The sequence below is a fragment of the Monomorium pharaonis genome, chromosome 2 (genome assembly GCF_013373865.1).
Source record: "Monomorium pharaonis isolate MP-MQ-018 chromosome 2, ASM1337386v2, whole genome shotgun sequence".
NCBI classification, from domain to species: domain Eukaryota; kingdom Metazoa; phylum Arthropoda; class Insecta; order Hymenoptera; family Formicidae; genus Monomorium; species Monomorium pharaonis.
In genome coordinates, this window is record NC_050468.1 from 18,990,995 (window position 1) to 19,014,205 (window position 23,211).

Here is a 23,211-nt window from a genome sequence, read left to right on the forward strand (position 1 = left end):
GTATATATATAGCTAAATTATTTTATCATTTTATATCTGAGTCGCCCGTAGGAAATGCCACTCAAGAAGAAAGGGACGTGGTGGAAGAGTAACAGCGTGAAAGCAACGAGGATGATGCCGGAGGTGATTCAATGAAAAAGAAAAGTGCCGCGTAAAATGTTCGAAGATATAAAACTCTTCCGGTGTTGGAAGTTATACCTATTAAAGATTAATAAACCATCAAGGTGGAAAAGAGCCAAGATGGTGGCCATCTCCGATGGAAGGCTGTGAGATTGGCGCAGTGGGGATGAAAGACGCGAGAAAAAAATACCAAGTAGACAGGGGATGAGCAGCTTCGGCCATTTGGCTTGATGCCACCGTCTCTTGAATTATATACAATTTTCTTGCAAACTCTTGCAAATTCCGTTTCACCGACAGATTCTTATATGGACGTAAAAAATAAATAAAAGCGTAGCTTAACTTCTTCAGAAACAGATGGAGAAAGTTTCGGATTTTTTATATGCAAGGCGGATATTTTATATGCAAAAGCAGTTACTGCATTGACTATATGAGAATCGTCTTCAAAGCACTCACTCTTGAACGACAATTCATAATTTTGAAAGCCTATCAATATATATTGATTTGAATATTAAAATGGAAAATTGTACAATAGCTTTTAAAAACAATAATAAACTTTTTTTTTCATTCATATTATATTACATTTTATTACGTTTAATTTGAAAATATTTGATTCAAATATTTCACTAAACATTGAACATTTTAGAACAAACATCTCTGATACCATTTAAAAATGACGATTAAACTGCACAATTCAAGTTTTGTATAAATTATTAAATAAATGTAAAAGCAAATTAATTAATATCTTATTAAGTCAAATATCCATAAGATATAAGAGTAATAACAAAGAAATATTCTTTGGAAAAAAATTAATAGTAAACTCCAAGAAAACATTCATACGAAAAATGATTCATAAAAATTTGAATTAAAGCCCTGCTGTTTTAAATTATTTACATTTTCTATTTCCAAAATACCTAAAAATTTTTCGTAGCTGAACTTTATACCAAAAAATGTAGACAAATTAAGTCCATACCAATAAGTACTAGTAAATTATAGTTTTTGCTAGATAATATTTCTTCTATTAATTTCACGCAAACTTATTTAATTAATATCAATGAATTTAATTATTATTTTGCACAAACTTAGCAAGATATTAAATTATATAAAAATACGCAGATATTAAATTATTTAATATTATCTAAATCCTTCCTTTAATGTACATTGTTCTTTATTACAATCTAAATTACAAACTTTTGTTTTATTTTATGCAAAAAAATAACGAGCGACGTCTATTCTAAAATAACACATATTTAGTTAAACCAATAAATAATGTTTTCTCAAGTTTGAGAAAAATTTACTAACTAGACCCAATCTATCTCGATGAATAGCGGGATTAGCATTGTTACTCTTAGGAAACTCTTAATCCTACCTTTAATCCGCGACATTATTCTATTGCGCATCGGCAGCGAACCGATCGGCGCTCTCTTCCGCATCGGATGCCGATCGACGGATATTTCCGACGTTTATCCGGTCGCTATGGCGAAACGGATACCCTATGATAAATAAACGATAAAGTCGGCCAACTGTAAATCCTACGGGTCGGTCATTATCCCAGTTTAATCGAATAAATCAATTAGCGGATCGGCCGATAATGATAATGAATGACTAACGACACGGCGCGATGCGGCGCGGCGCGGCGCGGCGCTTGCTGTGCCGTGCCGTGGGACCAGCCACGAACCGCCTTTCAGGCGTCACCCTGTTTAATGATGTTTTAAACGACGTTCCCTGCATCGCCCGGCTGCATTTACTCCGAACGCGTTCGCTCCTGCTGGGGATGCGAAACAAAATTTACCACTCGCCGACAATGGTGCCGCCGGTCGGCGGTAATGGTGACTTGAAGGCACAAGCGTGGCTGTAATTGAATAGTCGGAGTTTTACGGCTGTTTGCACCTCACTCGTTCAACGATGAAGGGAGTAATTTGAACGTAAATTTTGTAGATCTTTCTCTCGAAATCTCGCAATGCAAATATAAAAGTCGCGGTCAGTGCGCGAGATGAGTTCGAAGCAAAGAAAATTACATCTCTTTGTCCATAATTTTTCAGCAATATTCACTTTAGCAATATACTCTCGAAGCTTTATGCTCGAAGTTGTATCGGCGAGACTGGTGAAAGATGTCTAATGTATTGTACTTTCCATATTATAGAAAAAGTAAATCGAACATAAAGCGCAAAACCTGATCATGAAAAAAGAGATAGGAAAACAGTTGACAATAAAAGAGAGAAGAAAGAATTGCGTAAATTACAGACAGGAAAAAACGGTCGTTTTTTTATATTAAAAAAATGCACTCTATGGGATGTTTTCTATTCATAAATTTTCCATTGCAAACAAAAACATATTATTATTATTATTATATGTTCATTACACACATGTCAGATATTAAAATTTCTAGCATAAAACAGCAAATCTAATATTTCAATGCACTGATGTGACCTAAATAACTTCGGAGCACTTTTCCAAGTCAATTCCTATCGGACGCGAGAGACAAAAATATTCACGAATAATTTTCAAGCACAGAGCTAGCAAGGTTACAGAAACTGAAGCGTACAGTATATCAAGAAGCTTAACGACTCTTTTCCCGGTTTGGTTATAGTCGTGAAATGCGGACTCAACAAATAACTTTGACGTCGTATCCCTGGCGGAAAATATTTCGCGGATTACCGAGTAAAGCGTTGTTGGCCCATGAACGTAACGAAATTTATGGAGGAACTCCCGCGAAGTGTCATTTCTTGAGGTCTCGGGATTAAGATGGGTGCTTCGCGAAACACAACGTGCGAGTTAGAGAGAGCAAACTAACGAAAATCTTAACAGTCTCGAAACTATCGACAAAGAAATCACGCCAACGGGGATGTTTGATGAAACTTCCCTTCAAGCAGCTGCGTGTTATTCCTTGTCCGAATTACGTATACCCTTCTCGTAATTAAAACGAGAGGAATTAAAATGTGCCCTTTGCGTGTTTCAGCGTTAATTAATCCGGAGCTGAGCCAGCGCGGAGATTGGGAGGACAACGAGTTGGCAAAAATGTCAAGTAGGCGAAAGTGCGTAAAAATAAAGGAAAAATATTGTCACTCGCAATTAGAAGAAAAGGAAAAAAATGACGACATTTAACTTTGCAACCTTCTCAGGATTTCTCCAATTACAAAGTTTACTGATTTACATATCAAATATGTGACATATTGCTTTGTATAGCATTAAAAGTACTATTCTTAAATGTTTTAATAATAAATCACAAATAATCGCACAAGTTTTGAGCCATCTAACAAAAAGAATAATCGTCTAACAAAAAAATATAAAGATAATCCACAATTTAACACGTTAATACATTCTCGTTGGCAATCCTCGTTGAATATGATAATTAATCTGTAAATAAACCGTGTTACAAGAGAATAACATGAATTGTGGCTTGAAAATAAAAGAGCCATAAGAATATAATTCGCGTGAAACGGCGCATCATCGTTAAGGACGACCTGAGAAAGATTGGCAGTATTTTATATTTGCGGTTTCCCGGACATACTCAATAAGATGAGAAAACTTTAGTTTTGAAGACCATATTCTCCGACTCCAGACCTCTTTCATGAATTATATCTTTACCTCGGGGGGCTCATTCTGGATTATGAAATATCTCTGTGATTACGTTTGTGGCATAAACAAATTAGGGCTAGCGCTGTCAACCTGTACATTTTGGAATTGTTTTAATTAAAACGCGATAGACTTCATTGAAAAGATCCTTTAGATTTATGATTTTATTTTATTTCATGTTACATACTTTGTAACACTTTTTGTTGAGAAGAGAAACGAAATATCACTCATATAAAGTGGGGAAACAGAACTCCTCTCCCAGACAGATCAATGTGATGAAGTACAGATAACACGGAAAATGCATTGATTTTAGATTAAACCGTAACAAGGAAGATCGAAAACCATTTCGTGGCCACTCATGATCACTTATGGTACTCTCTCGGCGATCCGATTAGGGATTAAATTATGACGTATTTCGGTGCCACATGTACGTCGCGGATAACGCATACTGATGGTGCATATACACGGCGACGCAATACTAATTTATGTCTCTTTGTGTCACATGCTGTGTGGCTAACGGTACTGGTGAGAAACGCGCGGCGAATATCGGCGGAATCGTCCGAGGAAATTGTAATGATACGCATAATGCGGCAAATAAAAATAAATCAATAATGTATGCTTGTATAGAGCGACGAGTTAGATGCCTTTATCGACAATTGATGTGTTGTATATTGATTTCGTATTTTTGTTTAACTTAAATAATTATCGTTACCTAGATTTCTTAAATCGTAGAAAAATGTTAAATAAATGTCACAAAAAATATACTTCTCTCTTTGATATGTAACAGAAGCTAGCAGTCAAAGCCAGCAGCCAAACGCCGAGCGGCCAGGGCCGAACGTCATATAGGCGTTTCCAAGGGGCACCATTCAATCAAACGTTAAAAATTCCCTGGTTACAAGATTATCATTAAAAATCGTCATTAACTATTTAGTGGTTTTTCAAATTGTTAATTACATTCGTTAGACAAATACAAAGAACACTGTCTTTAAATAGCTACGAAAATATTTTTTGAAGTCTAGAACGATTTAATTAACCGTATATAAGAAAATTTTATAAAAATGCACTTTTGCAAAACATAGTTGATTACCAGAATAACACAGCGAATTTTTTTGTAAAATACATTACCGCTTTTCGCCGCACTCAGAGCCGACGACGAAAACATAGAAGTTTCACGGCTCCAAACGATAAAAATTAATTAAAAAATATTTATAACAATTAAGAAAATGCACGTCCTCCCGCGAACAATTGACCAGTCGAGACGATTGTGCGTTACGACAAGATATTTCTAGCCAAATTTGGTGGCAATCGTATTTTGCGTTTAGGCGTAAAGCGGAAAAATTGAAAAAAATTAATTAAAAAAATATTTATAAGAATTAAGAAAATGCACGTCCTTTCGTAAATAATCAATCAATCGATTGTGCGTTACAGAAAAATATTTCCAGCCAAATTTGGAAAAAATCGTATTTTGCGTTTAGGCGTGAGGCGCAAAATACAATAAAAATTAATTTTTTAAATATTTAAAACAATTAGGAAAACGCACGTCCTCTTGCGAATAATCGATCATTCGATTGTACGTTACGGAAAGATACTTCCAGCCAAATTTGATGAAAATCGTATTCTGCGTTTAGGCGTGAGGCGCAAAAAACGATAAAAATTAATTATTTAAATGTTTATAACAATTAGGAAAATGCACGTCCTTTCGCGAATGATCGATCAGTCGATTGTACGTTAGGGAAAGATACTTCCAGCCAAATTTGGTGGAAATCGTATTCTGCGTTTAGGCGTGAGGCGCAAAAAACGATAAAAATTAATTATTTAAATGTTTATAACAATTAGGAAAATGCACGTCCTTTCGCGAATGATCGATCAGTCGATTGTACGTTACGGAAAGATACTTCCAGCCAAATTTGGTGGAAATCGTATTCTGCGTTTAGGCGTGAGGCGCAAAAAACGATAAAAATTAATTATTTAAATGTTTATAACAATTAGGAAAATGCACGTCCTCTCGCGAATGATCGATCAGTCGATTGTGCGTTAGGACAAGATATTTCCAGTCAAATTTGGTAGAAATCGTATTCTGCGTTTAGGCGTGAGACGCAAAAAACGATAAAAATTAATTATTTAAATGTTTATAACAATTAGGAAAATGCACCTCCATCCGTGAATGATCGATCAGTCGATTGTGCATTACGGAAAGATATTTCCAGCCAAATTTGAAGAAAATCGTATTTTGCGTTTAGGCGTGAGACGCAGAAAACAATAAAAATTAATTTAAAAAATTTATGACAATGGTAAATTACAAGTCTTGTCGCAAATGATCGATTATGTATTATAATGACTAAACTCTATGCAAATTTTTCAAAGTTTGTTAAAAATCTCATAACCAGGGGATTTTTAACGTTTGATTGAATGGTACCCCCTGGAAACGCCTACATGACGTTCGGCCGTGGCCGCTCGGCGTTTGGCTGCTGCCTTTGGCTGCTAACTTCAGCTACATCTCTTTGATGATAATATTAAAAAAATACTTTCTTATATAATAAATGTTAACTTCATATAGTACATATATACATATTAGTTACAAATACATTTTCTATTGGTAACTGTCAATACAAAAGAATAAAAAATATTTCTCCGCGTCATCAGATATCATCGTTTATATCGTCGGTCGCTTAGCAATGCCAATAGAACGTAATCCTACGCTTAGGCTTAAGAGACACATTAAAGCGTTCGTCTGTGCTCTGAGTGACCGAACGGAGATGGTTAAACAATAGCGAGACCGAAATACGATCACGCAAGACGTGTTCGTGTCGGATAATAATTACATAAGGCATTACGGGTCATCTTGAGATTTATGATGCGCATTATGTATTATGTATTGCGGTATCACTGTACGTGGTACATAAAGAATACCGTGGCGACCGAACGTATGACGTGAGGTTCGACAAACACATCACGCGAAAGAGATCTATCTTGCTGTGGCCCAGGGCCACCACGTTCATCAGCACAAATAGCCTCTTTATACCGCCGGTGATGTCGGCGGCTGATGTCGGTACCGGCGATGCAGAATGGCATGTATAGCTTAACCCCCGGCCCGGTTGCGCCCGTTACCGCGCACACTCTCGCCGAATAACGGACCACGGCCCCGGGGGGGAAAACGCGAAATTGATTTTACCCTTGATTTATGCAAGGTGATCGTTGAAAAAGTATGCGCTTCCATAAAGGTCCGTATATCGACGCGCTGCGATCAGGACGTTCTCCACCAGGCCAGACTCGCGCGAATATCGTGCCGCGCGACTCTTGGATGCAGATCGAGGTCGTGCCCGTGTCGTTTATCCTCATTGCGTGACAAAATCCCATAACGTTTAGTTTCTTTTAGCGAGAAAACTGCGGATACCTTTTCACGGGCGCCGTTACCAGTTGGACGATTCCCACGGAGTACTTGATGATCTCCGAAACGATGTCGGGTGATCGTCTAGCGAGGTTACATCGGTCTATGACGGTTGTCGAAACAACGTGCCACTGCTATTAAATTCTATGTAACAGAGCGTAACATTCTGAAACTCAGAATGGGCGATATCACGGTCGAGTGCGCATTTAACGAGCTTGTATCTGCACGCTGTAATGTGCATCGAACGTGTCTTACGGTAGATTTTCTCTAATAACCAATTTTCTATTATAAGCATCAAGATCCTGCAATACGGCAAATGTTGTAAACAGAATCCTTTTAGTTTCAACGCGTTGCGAGAAATCGTGAAATAATATCGCCATTTCCAAGCTCGGAGACAAAAATCTTTCAGGATGAGCAGAATTATATGTACAAGCAAATTTGCAAATTTATAATTAAACTATTATATCTTCTTCGAAAATATTGTGGCTATTACTCTTGTCAACATCGATTTATGTAGTGCGATATTGAGAAAAGTAGTCCGTTGCTTCCCTAAAACGCCGATATACTGTACACCGGCGGCGGCCAATAATACGATCGATTCCTGTGTACATGCTGAACAACAAGCTTGTATCTATGGCGTTCATAGCGTACATGATGTAGATCGTAAACGGGAGTAGATTTAACCGAACGCGTTATCAGGAGCAGACTACCTGCTCGTAAATACGCCGGTGCTTTTAAGATTTTAAACCAAGCGCGCGGCTCTATAAAGGTAATGTAGGACGAGTACCTGGCTAATGCAATCAGATAATTCATACGACGGTAGGATATTAAGTCTAATAATTATGCGCAAACGCAATCTGCTGCAGTCGAGAGGCAGTACGGAGGATAGTGGAAGATGTTGCTTGAAGATAAAAATCCTTGTTAATGAAGAAGCTCGCGCGGGAAAAGTGTTTTCAACTTGCTCATCTAAATTCTACAAACAACCACTAAGATATAACACTGATGGAATAACGATCAAGCGCGATCGGTGAAATCATCAGGAAACGTCTCGAGAGGTTGGACAACGAAAGGCCATTTCCAAGTGGCGAGCTGATGCCCGAGGTTGGTAGTCTAGGCAAAACCAACACTCAGAACACTCACGTTTACGTACATGGCTGGCTGATGGCGCACAATCTATACGCGATGGTGATAAATCATGATATATGATAACAGAAGTTCCATTGAAATGAAATAGGGGAGCAGTTTCGCCGTCTGCTATAAGACGCTGCCAACGCGCCGGTGTCTCCGGAGATTCACTGCCTCACGCACGTGGAATATTTTATACAATTTATATTATTATTATTTTTTTTTAATAAATCATAACTCAGAGTTCAATTTAGAAACATTAAAAGCATATTAATCGTAATTATAATATGCTGACTATAATTTTTTCTCATCAAGGATTAACAAAATATTGATCCATTCTCTTTATTATGGCGGCAAAAGAGAGTTACCTGACGTAAAAAAATATGTAAAATAAAATGCTTATTTTATTATATAACATAGCATTAAATTAAAATCGCGAAAATATGAACAAACAATGCATCGCAGCTACATAAATTTCGCATGAGTTTTGAGCACGAATAACGTTTTAGCTGAAAAATTAATTGAGGTTAATACATGTAAAAGCGTCCAGAAAACCGCAGGATGAAATATTGACAGCATTTATTTAACAATAATATCGGTTGTATAAGGCTCGCTTTTAATACGCAACGCTCTCCACAGCGGGGCTCTAAATTTAAACGGTCACGTCAAGTTGATGGAGCACTGTGCGATTTCTGCATGTTACACGTTCTATCTTTATCGTGCTCTTATAAAATAATTAACAAGCAATTCCGTTTATTTGTGAAACAGTGCATCAGCAATTCTGGGGCAAATTACAAATAATACAGGAAAACAAGTATTACGTAAATATCGCAAGCAGATTTTTTTTCCACTTCGATGCGTATAATATTACAATCTGCGATCAATGATGCCTCGAAAGCACTCGCGCGTGCCGGTTACGAAGTGCCGAACAGAGAGGGTTCCTTTCTCCCACCTTCCTCATCGTGTTCGCCCGGTAAATCCCAAGATCCCATTACCCGTGTCTCATCCATAGTGATGCAGATTACAATAACAAATAGGCGGCAGGGTCGTGGCCCTCTCTGATATCGCGGAACAAGAATTTCTTCTTTCTTCTTCTCGCCTTACTTCGCCACTCCTTCTCTCACTCGTACTTGTCCATTCCCCCTTGGATTCTGCAGCCCCCACGAATCCGAAGACACTCTCGGAAACGGCTGGCTGAAGAAAGGAAGGCTCAGGTAGCACGAGGAAGACAGAAATAAAATCGTGACTCCGACCACGAGTCAATTTTCAGGTGTAATGTAAATGCTCCCGCAGGACAATGGGCATCCACCAAACGACGTCGCCTACCTCTCTCCCGCCTGCCTCTTCTTCCGCCACGCTGTAAAATGCTGACTCCCGCAAGGAGGGGTGCAAAAACTTGGCTCAAACATCGTTTCTCGTGTCGATCGATTCGGTTGATTTAGTTGGTTCTCCGGTGGGTAACGTGAATTCAGCTTCACGATCTCTCAATTAGCACAACGGCCGCTTTCAGGCTACAGTCTCCGGTTGCTTTATTGGAAGCAACGTACGGGGATAACTGAATCTAGCTATCAAATACATTTGAAACGTTAAAAGTCCGATATTGGCAGCAGCAACAGAAAACAAAAATATTTTATAAAACCACGTAATTCTCCGTAATTTAATATAATTTTGAGAAACAAAGATGCATATTTATTTCTTCCGCACAAACAAGTCTAAATAATATGCAATATATAATATGTTAGACATATTTCGTATATTTATTACTGTTTAATTAATAGCATAACTAATTACTATATACAACAGAATTAAAGAATCCAAACTATGTGTCGTACCTTTCATCTCAAGCTTGCAAAAGATTAATGATATTCGTCTGGATAGCGTGATTAAACGCGCTTCCACGGGCTTTCACAATTTTATCGTGATATAAAAACTAAAGGCGAGGACATCGAGTATCTGAAGTGCCACGGCAGATGAATCGCGATATATATAATGGTATAGTAAGGATCTCTTTGGTCCTTGTCCCGCAACTTCGCTGAAAGGAATCTGTGAAAAGGCATTAAACGCGCGGATTTCTTGTTATCACGGTGCAATAGAAAACTCTATGAATAATAATGTCTTTATTTATGTGCTTATGTCCAAGAGAAAGATAAATTTGCACGCTGCAGAGATCTCTTTAAAATAAAGATCTTCACTCCTGTCTGTCTCACGGAACCTTCTCCCTCTGATCATCTCGAAGGAGAGCAAGTTCCAATTAAGCGTCTTGGATTTTCCCGAAGGAACAGAATCGATCGCCAGACGACATTAACTCGTCAGAGTCGGTTCACGTACACGAATTGACGATTCTACTGTGGCACGAAATTAAACGTCTCGATTAGATTCCTTTTCTCTACGATTATTGCGCCCCGGTTCTTAATTAATCAATCAGAAAGCGGAAATATCAAGAAAAGTTTAGTATTTTAACGTCGAGCATTTTAACACTTAACATAAACCATACATTTTATTTCTAACATTAATCTTCGACAGTGACACTTAATATTTTTAATTTGCTCAAGGGCATAAATCATCTTGAATCCACCTAGACGATGATAAAACGATGATAAGTGATACCCAGTCGTAAGCAAGAACATAAACGCTTTTCCTTCAACGATATTTACTCAATCATAGTCTACTGATAAAATTATCTACTGTGTTATTGCTGTACTATATATAAAGTGCTCGTAACTTTCTCATAAGTCATATAAAATAATACTTTATGTAGTATTAGTTTTATAATAAAGTAAATTTTTTAAATAAAATGTAACAGATATAAACTTTAAATCTCATGTATTGCACGTACATATATACATATATGTATGTAGGTATTAATATAAGTTTAATAATTCTTTTATATTAAATATTTCATTAAGTATTCTGTATTTTCTTCATACTTATGTCTTTTAAAATGTCATACATATTGTGACATTTTAATGTTTAACGTTTGAAAATAATATAATATATTATTTGCAAACGTTAAAAAAATAACAAGAAAAAATTTGACATAAAAAAAGAAAAATTAAAAACTATAAAAGCAAAAGATAAAAAATCTACAAAGAATATTATCCAAACATTGATAAATAAAGCTCAAAAATATAAAAAGATACGTCAAAAGCTGTTTCAGGTTTTTTAAAGAATTTTTTTCCGTTCGTAAATTCTCGTATTTTTCATATGCGGTTTGGTTTGTAGTTATTAAAAAAAAAAGAACGTTTAAATACATAACGTAACTCAGAAGGATGATGAAAATTTTATCCGTTATAAAAATATAAAACTATCCAAATGATTGACGATCGTAAAAAATACCACAGTATATTGTAAATAGAATATTGTAGCTTTTCTTTCGTTTTATTGTGTCATATTTTATAACCACGTACACACGTGTATATATGAACATAGATGCATTATATAATTACTTTCTTTGTTCCAAACATGTATGAACAAGCTACTATTGTGCGTCGTTTGTCACAGGTATTTTCAAGCTTGTCATTTAATTTTCTCTTTACCCTTTGTAACTAAGTTTAAGTGCATTATCACTCCTTTATAAACAAAGAAATATCTCAATTTACATTTCTTTGTTTCAAATTTCTTTTAAAATGTTTATTTTTCGTTGATTTTAAAGAACCAAAGCTCGCGGCTTGTACACTAATAATAAAATAAATCTCAATGTGATATTATTATGACAGTTTTCTACAGATAGGAAGCAGCTTTGTAAACGCAAAGCCCAAAGGCGACGAGTAGAAGAGACGCAGGATGTATCCCGTAGGAGTAAATGTTTGCGGTTTCCGATGGGATGATGTTTACTCCAGAACAACGCCTATGGCGCGAAGGGCAGACTGAGAATTAGGGCAGCGATGCAGGACACGTCGAACAATTGCAACCCAGCTAATTTAGTGAGACTCCTACTGGGAAAATCTCCATCTATTATTATTAACGAGAAGTACTCTTTCAAAAGAAAAACATTGAAAAAAATAAAAGCCTTACGAGGTTCCAAATATTTCATTAACACAATCCTTCCCTAAAAATACAAGAGAAATGTCTCGACCGTTGATTTCTTGTAAAAGATGTCTAAAGATTTTTGTATACCGTGAGAGCTTCGAATCTATAATACTTTTTCGAGGTACGTCCTTCATATTTCACTAAAATGTAACGTAAACGTAATATATAAAATAACTGTAGAAAATAAAATAATCGAAAGAGAATGCGATTTCGCAGTTCTGATTCTGGATTGCGCACATGCACAGCACATTTGCCTTTTACTTGTCGACGAAATTGTTCAGAGACCGCGATATCGTTCTCAAGCGGTTCCGGAGCCGGATAAGGAGCTTCGGTTTTCCGCAACATTTACATTCGATTAGAGTAACTCGCCGTGGTCCCTCCCACAAGGCATCTTGCATTTTCCCGTATGTCTTTCGCCGCCAGCCTTGCGCTCCAGCGAAAGCACGGTCGCGCACCGCGACGACTTGCTTACCCGGAGAGGCAGCGACGGCGACTCCTCTTATTGCAATCCCTCGATTGGAAACGAAATGGAAGATATCGGAATACCTGTCTCCCATTTCTCTTTCCCTTCCTGCCCGTTGGCGAACATGCAGCCGGGAAAAATGCAAATCGACCGGCTCGAGGGACGCATTGCCCGTAGATCGTATTCCTTTTCAAATTTGAGATGTTGGGGAGGATTTGGTCTCCGCGAGAAAAAGCGGAAGCCTCTCTATTTAAACGCACGATTGAGGAAAAATCGGAAGCGTGACAGACGATGCTTGATGTCCCTTCAAGGCAAAAAAAAAAGAAGTCATTCGCGTAATCCGGCGAAGGATCAATCACGAGAGATTCGTATCGAAGGATGGATTCCTTTCTAGATCAGTTACATCGTCGTGCCACTTTGACGCGGCAGTCATATCGGGTTTCGCGCTTCGAGAATTAGCCCAATTCTCGAGCGAGTCGCATTCCTTCGGATTTCCAGCTCCAACGCCAGTGAAATTTCATTGTTACGCCGCGCCGAGTTAGCAGGAGCCAGATTCGGCATACAAAGCGGCTAATCCCAGACGTTGAATGCAAGTCGTGAGTTCGCCGTGCGCGTCGATGCGACTAATAACTTCGTCCAGTCGGCGACTACCAGCTCCCTAGGAAGCTGGATTAAACTCTGGTTTTGAGTTATATATCGCAGAGACGTAAGCGGCCGGCTGCGCGAATGAGAGAAAGCGGGGCACCGGACGCGTTTTCCACGCTGCTTTGGAACAATGAGCCGCGAAAAAGTAATGAAACACCCCCGACGCGGCTGCCCCGGGTGTTCCGGAGCTAAAGCAGCATTATCTTTTTCGTGAGAGGACAGGAAACGACCCCCTCGCGGACAACTATTCTTTTCAGCAGCACATGAAAGCCTGGGACTCTTCTTTAGGATTTATCGCGGAAGGAAGAGCTGCCGGGAATTATGAAAACTTGACTGCCTAACGGCAAAGGATTTCTCCGGTTTGCGCCGCTGTTTTTGAAAAATTTATCGTGCAGCGCGTCCCTCGCATTCAGCTAGAGTATTTTCTACAGTTCTGCAGTGTAATATCGATTTCCTAATACATGTACTGAAAAACGTTGACCGAAATAATGCTAAATAAATATTTAATTAAAATTATCCGAAATAAATATATTTTCCTAAATATATATTTAATAAGTACATAATTAAATTTTAATAATGCTCATACTGAATATTTGAGAAAATAAATTTCATTTAGTAATATTTATTAAATATTTAAGAAAGTAGAATTATTTCTAGTTACATCCAGATATTTAATTGGCATTATTTCACTCAATATTTAGAAACTATTATTAAACTTTTTTTTCAGTGTATTATTTCTTGATATTATATGCGAGACATAATTTTGTTATAATTTTGAAACACTATCTTCGAACAATAGAACGATTATATCGAGAAGGAGATGCGATGCAAAATGGATTCAGAGCTCGTCGACGTCCCGGAATGTTTGATAACCAAGCGCGAGATGGAAGACACGCCTGTGCGTTCTCCACACACGCTCCGACAGAGGCGTGTGCGTGTTTTCTCGTGGAGTGCACAAGGGCGAATTCAATAACGCGGCCGGAAAATGGAGAAGAGTCTTTCGAGACTCTCGGCTTTGAAAAGAATTTCGTACATACAATAAATAATATGACGCAGCAACGGAATACCTTTAGATAGAAAGGCCGACCAAAAGAGCAGAGGTTCTTTCACGTGGAGAGGCCACTTCAACGGAGGCAGGAGAGGCGATGACATAATTTTTTTTACGTAGGAAAAATCGCTTGACAACGAAAATGTGCTTGACATTTTCCGATAGATAACCACTGCTCTGCACGACATCACGCACAGAATTCTGCAGCGTCGTGCAGCAAACGTTCTAATTTAAACTCGCTTGATTTTCACGGCTTGATGTTGAAACGACGAATTTTCTGAGTTTGTCGAGCTGGAAAACACGAGTACGGCTAAGCAGTTCGTTAGGTCGAACGAATGCCATCGCATTCGAGTATGTTAATGCAGATTTTCGCGTGTATTTAACTCGAAAAAAGAAGCGCACATATACGCGCAGAGATTACTACATTATACAACACAGGGCAATACATAATCCTTGGAAAAAAAATGTTTGATTTTACATCGTCTCCCGATAAATATAAAAATACACGCGCCCGTTATATATATATATATATATTTATTGCGTCTTCGTTTGCGAACAATTGAGACTTTGGTCAGTGTGTTGGTGTCGTGCAGATTTTTTACGGCGATTTCCCCCTGGCCGTCCCCTGGCAACGTGACTTTCGACGAACCGGCTTTGGCGCGGTTATGACTCTGTGCGATCACTATAATTACGCGACGTCGTGGCGGCTATTAATGGCTATCTTATTGCCGCATCTAATTGCACCTGCGGACTGCTTCAGGCGGTTTTCGTGGGTCCTCTCTAAGAAAAGGGTGGACAACCCGTGTTTGCGCGCAAAACGACCAAGTAGCCTCGAGAGTTCGTGAACCTCATTTTTGCCCTTCGCCTGAAAAAATGTAAAAGTACCTATTTACTACAAATTATTTTTATGCGCGACCGCCGCAAACTTTATTCCGTCGGAATTTTCGTGGCTTTTCATGGCCACTATATAATTACTGCATTCCACCCAAAAATTTTTATAAGAGATACTCTCTGTACGAGGACTTCCGTGCGTGTATGCCTGTGTGTAATAACAACTGTAGCACCTTTTGTAGAACAGGAATTTCAATCTACTGTAAAGTTGCGAGGATAAGCATAAAAATATGTGTCACGTATTTCTTTTTACCATCGAACAGCTTTTTCGTGTTGATTTCTCTGAACTTTTTCCACGAAATGCGTGATTTACAATTCCCAATCTTAAGGAGAATAAAGAAACAAGAATAAGACTCTTCGGAATAAATCGAAGGTTTTAACGGTAACCAGGTCCAGGTGGTATTAAGTCTCTTCATTCTGTACTTTAGCAGTAAAAAAAAAACGCGTAATATCAAGGTGAGAAGAAATATTCGCACAGCTGCTACAAAACAATTACGTTCACTGTAAAAACAATTTCATAGTTAAGCTGACAATATGGAGCTAAATCTTGAAGCTTAGTCTTAAAATATCAAATCCTGATAGAAAAAGATTTCTAATCTGCTTCCTCTCCTTCCCTCCCAACGGCAGATCTCTCATCCTTTTTCGGTTTCTTTCTTTCCAGAACGGCTTTATCCATTTTTCGAGGAGATCCACACATAAAGAGAGAGAGAGAGAGAGAGAGAGAGAGAGAGAGAGAGAGAGAGAGAAAGAGAAATAGCGAGACATGGACAAGAAGTAGGGTGGCAAAAGATATTAAGCTTCCGACGTTCGATCGCATTTCAGATTGCGCAGGGCTCGAATTCCACACGGGATTGAATGGGATCCCATTCGCTATACGGTCGTATAGAAGCGGGGGTATAGCTGCGGGTATATATTCCGCCTTTTCCGTCGGCGGTTAATCCGCTTACGCGGAAAAATTTCGATACGCCGCGCGCTTTGAATATATATACTGACACAGGTGCATAGATGTGTATGCGCATGTGTTTAGACACACGTATACGTGTGCAGTATGTGTGCGTGAGCGCGTACGTGTACGTATATAAGCCGTAATCTCTTTTTCGGCGGGCAGATTCGCGGACTGGGTATAGGTAGATGTACGTGTATGCAGATACACAGAGGCCGATTGTGGTCGCGAACGTCGTAGACGTATTTACTTGCGGCGGGGAAAAGTTGGTTCAACCGAACTGGCTACAAAGGTTTCCCGCTCGGTGCTGGATTCTGGATATATTTGGAGTTCCGGTGCGGATTTGTGGACGGCTTGAATTCACCGCCAGCGAACAGCAGGCGGATGATTGAACGTTTACCGAAGAGAAGAGATAAAGGATATGTGTCAAATTTTTATTCAAGAATAAATAAATATATGAAAAAGTAAATTTATTTTTAGAAAGAAAAAAGAAATATAACAAACAGTGACGAATCTCTCTCTCTCTCTCTCTCTCTCTCTCTCTCTCTCTCTCTCGTGTTATCTCCTTTACGAATCTATTTGGAAAGAAACAATCTAACGTGTACAAAATATTTTAATTAAGACACGCTTGTTTCAATCTTATTCATTTTGTTGATATTATTAATAATCAATATTAATAATTGTATTTTTTTCCCTTACAAAATGCATAAACTAAATTTTTTCCAAGTATTATTCGTGATAAGAATATCGATGCATTTTATTTGCCGAAATTCCATCATCGTTACCAAGAAAACGGAAGACGTGCACGCTTATAAATTTAGCAATGAAACGAGAGAGCTTTCAAAATAGACGTAAATGAACGTTATTCTCGATACTTACGTCATATTAGATGCAAGGCATAAACGGATCGGGTATTACCGTCGGGATCACGTAATCTCTATGTGGTGAAAAGCGAGCGTTCTGCGCGCTGGGCCGCGATCGGCGAAAGCGCGATTATACGCGGCGATAAACTAAATCGGCCGGAACACGTGCGAACGGTTTATCAAATTGATTCACGGCCTACTAATGTCAGTGATCGGCGATAGGCGCTCGTGTTCCGGGAACGATTGTGTGAAAATCACCATGCTGTTCATCGCGCGCGCCACTCGACGATACGCGTGTTGAAAGGCGTCCCGACAGCCGTTAAGTATTCCGCAAAATATTCTGCGACCGACCGGTAACGCGCGGTGACGATCAAAAGTTATGAGATCCGATAAGGAAACAGGAAACAGACGTCCAAGTCGCACATAAAAATTTTAAATCCGGTTTGTTAATGATCGATTACTTTACAACTTCTAAAAATCTCATGGATACAAAATTAAAAAGAAAATATGTGCATGATAGAGAACGTATGACAAATAATGAAACAAGATGCCTAATAATCAACTCTTTATTTATTGATCTAAAAGTCTCAAGCTCGCGAATATCAAAATCTCAATATGTTTTAAAAAATAGCTTTTTTTTTATCTAGGAAATTATAATTTAGAAATAATAGCTTTAATTCATACCAGACTAATCTTAAGTCATATTTTAAGATCAGTCATTTATAATCATTGTATAAATATACATGTTTTTATCTATAACTCCTGCACAAAGTCCATATGCACTGCATACATTGTATACCATACTTTCCTTTGTATTCTTATTGCAAAACAATTCCAATTTTTCTTGTTATTTTTATTTCTTCTTCTGCTGTGTCTTATTTTTTTAGACTTAATCTAAACTATGATTAAACGTGCTGATATAAAATTATAAAATATGCAATGCACACAATCGCATAATCCTTGTAAAAATATTAACAAATAAATGTTTTCGTAAAAATATATTTGATAACTCACAGAATCGATTACTATCTTATGACAAAAGTATTTAACAAGAAAGTATGAAAAAAACTTATTTCTTCATTGTTTTCACGACAGAGCTGTAAGTATTACACATTGCTACCGTTGACTACTGTTTATAGTACATTTTATTTTGTAATATCAAAAATAAACGTAAGCAAACAAGAAAGAAATGTAAAATAAAATAACTAATGTAAATAAGTCAAATAAAAGTTTGTAATAAATTCAACGTTTATTAGAAATAATAGTAAATTGATGATTAAAATTTCCTTGCAACAAATCTCGAATAAAAATTTCATCATTTTTACAACGTAATTAAAGACACCGCAAATTTCGTCTATTGAAGCTTGCGCGATTACTTCTTCCTATGGTTTGATACAAGCGTTGCAATTTGAAAAAAAAAGCAGCTTCAGGGACAGGAAACACCCGGTCACGGGACGATAATTGAGTCTCACAATCGCGGCGGTCTTTTTGCGATGGCAAATGCACTGCCCTGTACGTGTGCGCGACCATGTGCACGCGGAATCGGCGGTATTCTCCACGCGTCAGCGAGACGGCAAGCACGGCGTCATAACCGGCTTAAAATCGCCGGTTGAGCACAAAGGGAACGCACGACAATGATGCCGGCCAGCACCGCGGACATCAACAGGCCGACAATACCCGGATTATCTTCGGCACGACAAAGCCGCCTCGTAAAGCCAACCCGGACAGGTCAGGCATGCGTCCACTCGATCGCCAGTAGAGTGGCGTAGTCATCGGCACGTGTACGATAACGCGGTAGTTTCATTCCCATTTGCCGGTACAAGTAAACGCGAGAGAGTGGCATCGTGTTACGTTTCTAATTTCTTCTCAAGGAAGAATTGCAGGAAGCGATCCTTTCTGCGAGCATCGCAACCGTACTGCCCTGTTATATAAAAGGGCATCTTTAATCAAAAGGTTTGATCAAGAGAAAGACAACCTGTCTCTTGTGTGTATCGCGCACGTCGGATCTTCGTTACTCTTCGGTATTCCGAAAGAGTGTCTGAGGAGCATACGATGCACTGAAAAGGGCGAATGCAACTTACAAGATGCAATCGCCGAGAGAAATGCATTACCGGGATAACGCAAATCATGTCAGCGGAGGTGTGACCGCGAGGACATTACGAAACAGAGACCCGCAGGAGACATCGGACCAATCGCTTGTACATTCGCGCTTTTGTGCGAAGGCGACGCACGAAGAGGCCACGATTCTCGTTTGCGTGATTTATTGGTCGATATCGATTATGAACGCGCGCCGGTGCCAGAGACAGTAAAGAGAATTGTCTGGCGATTGTTCATATCCCTATTGTCTAGGGAGGGCTCGCCGAGAGAGACAGAGACAGCTTCCCCGCTAGGTAGACGATGACGGTAAGAAGAACCGTGTGCTCTGCTATCGCGTTGCTTTTAATCGGGAAATGAAACTTCCGTGATGTTCTATGACGTTCCGATGCACGCACGATATCGAGACACGGTATCTACACGGCATCGCTTTGAATTTCAGGTATATCGCTTTCCCGCTGTATTGCTGCTTTGTATATGGCAGAATAATGGCTTGCCAATTTGTCCGACGACCGAGATTGCATCGTATGCTGCTTGTGCTTTCTTTCTCCCCATACGTCATTTTCGCCCCTCATTTTTGGATATCACAGTATTCGAATACCCAATGTTTTGAATTTCTTATAATAAAACTATTATTCAAAAGGATTGTGCTCGCAAAAAACAGAGAGAGAGAGAATATATAAATCTTCATATTATTAAAATTCACCACTTTTCTTCTTTTAAAATAATCTTTTAAAATAATCAACTTCACTGTTTATTTGAGAGAAAAGAGAAGAGAAAATTTTTATAGAAAATTATTAAATGAATATAATGAAATGATAAGGCGCAATGATGATGCAATCAAAATGCAAAAGAAGCTTATCAAAATCATCGATTAACTGTTATGGGAATTAACTCGATCGCGAAGCGCTTCGTCGCTCTCATCCGTGTCTCAGCCCTCAGCTCCTCGTGTTTCTTGGCGCGTACGTTTGCCGACTAACAATGAGAGTTGGTCTGAGAGTTCGCCACGGTTTCCTCGTCTAGATGCATCTCGTGTAAGTGCAAGTTTCCATGCACATGCCAGATCGGACAACGACTTTCAGTGACGTCGGCACGATTTCCATGATTCAGACGGAGTCGTCGCGTCAAAAATCAGCTTACATTCCGTTTCAAGAGTACTTACTGTTCAAATCTGAAGTGGAGCTTTACAAAGAATCATTCGCTCTTAAATCGTTTATTCGGGCTATATAGAATATATTGACGAGCCTAAGAAGATCAGCGCCGATACTGGCAAGCAATTGTATTATTGTATTATATTTTCGACAGCGATCTCGAAGTCAGTCAGCATCTACCCGTCGAGAGACACACACGCAGTAAAGAGCACGTAATTTAAATAAGATATTCTAGTCTATTATCTCTGGCGGCATTTCTTTAACGGAACGTCTGCATTTATTCCTGTCCAATCCACTCGAGATAAATGCATTATTCCTAATTTAAAAAAATTATAACGACGGGAATCAACACCGTTACAATTTTCATTAAATTCCATTACAAAATCTGCAAGAGATCCAAAAACAATATTCACCGCCGCGATCAAATGTTCAATTAAAACACGTCAAGATACCGAAAACAGAACCGTCGCAGTGTCGTGAAAATCTTAAAACTATTCAACAAATAGATTTCAGAATTGACGGGAGAGAGGCAGGTCCCCTGTGAATTTTGAGCAGAAATTCAAGGGTTCGTTCTGACTGTAGCTATATCTGGGTACGGTTGCGGAGGCAATTACCAGGAGATTACTGCAATTGCGAGTGAACGGCGCTCCTATACTTCCGAGGACATTGATATTCAACTAGGAACACGCCGCTGTAATTTCCCGTGGCTATCTCCGTCTCGCCACTTCTTAGACGATTTCCTTTGCTTTACCGATCTGATTCAACCGCCCGGATTTAATAGTTGATAATTAGCAATGATCAATAATCGAAGAGAAGTAACGCATAATGAACCAAAATTAGAATGGCATCATGAAATGGCATTTCATGATGACTTTCACCGATTTACAACGGAAATGAATTAATTTTATGTAAATAACGAACGTCATTAATTATTTGACCTGTTTAATCGATATAAATTTTGATTATACAGAATAAGCAATTAGCAAGGCAAAATTGGCATTGTGTAATATTCGCAAGTAAAAATTAAACGCATTAAAAGTTTCGCATAACGGATGAAAGGTATTAATAATAAATATCAAAGTAAATCTCATTCTGCAAATATTCGCGTAATTGAATGCTTTCAGAAATTTCATTATTTATTCCGGATTCCTGATAGAATGACAAATTAAACGCGTTATATAGAGAAGTAATATTTTTAATATATTTTTAATATATATAATAGGCAGAATATAATATCCGTTTCCTGACGCCTAACCATGCAATGGTTTGCAATATTTTTCTCGTAAACGATGTTGACCACTAAGAAACACAAGAGGAGTTCCACGCGATCGACCTTTCTCAATATAAATCACGAAAAAATGTTTCGCTGAAAGGGAAACAGGGTATACGCGCAGGTATCGCACGCGTATATACCAGTCGCCTCATCTGCGATAAAAATGTATTAAAGAATCTTATATTCAAGACCAAACCCTCTTCTAGACGAAGATAAAGCTGAGCACAGTGCTTCCTGGTACGTGCCTGATCTGCATGCCGAAAAGAATAACGCGCCTCTTGCCATCCTCGGTGTCACCTACTGTCTTTTCGAAATCCACTTTTCTCCCTAAGCAAACCCGATCAGCGTATCATCCGAAGCAGAGTGCATTTGACAGGATTTACGGAAGAAATATGGCCCCCTATGTCCATCGCTAATTTCGATCAGTCAAAGGACAGTTATTGCGTAATGATATTTTATTTGATTCAGAGGAATGTAAGAATATCAAACGCGAAAGTAACACTGGAGAGCTACAGTACATACTTTTAGCTTGGCTCGTGTAAAGGACGACAGACCAAGTAAGCCCCTTGGTGGTTTAAGCCGTCGTTTAGTTGAACCCCGTGTTTCTCCTTGATACATCGCCTTCTCGGTAAACCGAAGACGCTCTACGAAACACGATCGTGAAACACTGTTACGTGGTACGTACGTTATGTGAGGGAAAGACTGCCCGGGCGACGGTAGCAATGACACACGACTGCTCGTAAAACATCGCGGGGAAAGCGCCTTAAGGTACCGGACGTAGATACACGTACGCGGTTTATGCTCCAGATTCCAGCCTCGTCCGGCCACAGCTCGGTTATCTGCAGCGTCATGAGCTAAAACTCTCCGTTTTCCGTCGCCGCAAAAACCTACCGGCGATCACGCGGTTTTGAGACGACGCGAAAATGTATCAACGATAAATTCTTGTTAGTTTAAGTCGCATTCGGAACGCTTCCTCTTTTTAGAGGCTTACCTGCTGCCTCTTCCTATTTTCACGCTGAATATGTCAAGGAAGAAGGCCGCAAATTATTTCACGTAATTTTTCTCGTTTTTCACACATCTACTTTATTTACATCTTCTTCCCTTATTTCTCGCCGTTCCGCAACATTTATTCTCTCATTACTGATCAGAAGAAAGTTTATGATCGCGTATTCTGAAGGAAATTTGCACGCGAGGAAAGATACAACATAAAATATGAACTATACGACTCACTGCATATTACTGGCTATACAAGTTATTATAATTAAAACAAACTTCTGAAATTTGCTAATTTTTCTGCACTCCTCCATAAGTTGAGCGTGAATATGATTAATTAATTATGTCCACTAACTATCGAGCTTGCAAACAAATCACTTGTTGTTTCCCATGAGATTAATTATCTTAATTTGAATGTACATTATATCAATATTTTTCATGTTTAGAAAAAGAGATATCGCAATCTCGGAAACTTACAAGATATCTATATTCTTATATTACTTCGAGTATACTGTGAATCTCATACAACGTTTCGTGAATTAGCAAATCACATTTATATGTATGATATCATCCCACAGACGAAATTGTCAGATCAAGAAAATTTTCAAACGT

At 38.6% G+C, this 23,211-nt stretch overlaps 1 protein-coding gene across 1 annotated transcript in view; it reads right to left on the bottom strand.

Annotated features, from left to right (window-relative positions):
• Positions 1-23,211, bottom strand: part of LOC105838260 (mannosyl-oligosaccharide 1,2-alpha-mannosidase IA) — a 601,715-nt gene that overhangs the window by 406,974 nt on the left and 171,530 nt on the right. The window lies entirely within an intron of this gene.